Genomic DNA, 1,378 nt, shown 5'->3' with positions numbered 1-1,378 from the left:
AGAGGCTGGTGCTTGGCAAGGAAATTTTTTTAGCTCAGAAAATAGAGGATGAATGAGGGGATAGCATCAAGGTCCTTCTGGTGTCAAGAACTTGAGAGTGATCCCCCTGCTTTCATAATATTTAATAACATGGCCCTGCAATGAAACTGACTGGCAGCAAGTGCCCACAAAAGGAATGACTTTTGCCACAATGCATGCCACCAAATGTCCTGACAGCCAATGACTTAGGCCGCAGTCCTAACCAATTTTGGTGGTTGACAACCTTCAGTCTTGAAAGACTATGTATAAGCCTACAGCACCCGATATTCCCAGGTGGTCTCCCATCCAGGTACTAACCAGGCCTGACCCTGCTTAGCTTCCGAGATCATGGTATATGCCTACAGCACCCGATATTCCCAGGTGGTCTCCCATCCAGGTACTAACCAGGCCTGACCCTGCTTAGCTTCCAAGATCAGACAAGATTGGGCATGTGCAGGGTAACAGTTGCTGTTAACCAATTTTGCAGCACTGACATAAGGGCAATGCAACTCCGGGGTAAGGGAACAAACATTCCCTTACCTTGGGGCTTTTCAAATTGAGGCATCACTATGCCCCAGCCTGAGGGCCCTGGCCTCTGCCCCCTTAAAGGGTGGGGCAGCGAAGAGGCAGGGAGGAGGCAGTTCAGGGGCTGCAGGAGCTTGGGTGCACTTACCAGAGCCTCCTGCAGCCTCCCAGGGGTGCAGGGAGCCCTGTGCAACTGTCTGCAGGGCTCCCCGAAGCTTTAGAAGTGAAAGTGGGGCGATCACGCCCTGCCTCTGCAAAACCAGAAGTGGAGTGTGATCACTCCACTTTTACTTCTAAAGCTTCGGGGAGCCCTGCAGATGGTCGTAAACTCCCAGAGCCCCTGGGAGGCTGCAGGAAGCTCTGGTAAGTACAGCCAAGCCCCTGTATCCCCCTGAGCTACATGATCCTGGGGATCATGTTGTTGCCTTCCTGTCGCTCCTGTGCCTCCCCCTGCCCCTGCAAGGACTTGGAGCAGCTCAAACTCTCCCCAAGAGTTTGAAAATGCTGCCTTACCTTGTGGAGGCTTCCATGACTGCCCCCCCCCCCAACTGTAGGATGCAGCACATGCCCTACTGGCACAGCTATGCCAGTGCTGGAAAGTTGGTTAGGATTGCGCTCTTAGGCTGCAATGCTAACCATACTTTCCTGAGAGTAAGCCCCATTGAACAAAATAGGGCTTACTTCTGAGTAGACCTGGTTAGGATTGTGCCCTTAGTTGATGTTCATAAAGGGTCTGACACATCAATGGAGGAGGGACCCATCAATGGCTTTTTGCCAGGATTTCTACATTTAGAAAGGTGAATGTGAAATGGCCAGGACAAAGAATAGGACAAGG

At 51.7% G+C, this 1,378-nt stretch overlaps 1 pseudogene; it reads right to left on the bottom strand.

Moving 5' to 3' along the window:
* Positions 1 to 374: 374 nt before the first annotated feature.
* LOC136638252 (5S ribosomal RNA) lies at positions 375 to 494 on the bottom strand (annotated as a pseudogene).
* Between the last annotated feature and the right edge of the window lie 884 nt (positions 495 to 1,378).

The sequence above is a fragment of the Tiliqua scincoides genome, chromosome 1, assembly GCF_035046505.1.
Source record: "Tiliqua scincoides isolate rTilSci1 chromosome 1, rTilSci1.hap2, whole genome shotgun sequence".
NCBI lineage: Eukaryota > Metazoa > Chordata > Lepidosauria > Squamata > Scincidae > Tiliqua > Tiliqua scincoides.
Note: the sequence above shows the minus strand (reverse complement) of the source record. Positions and strands in the feature narration are given on the sequence as shown.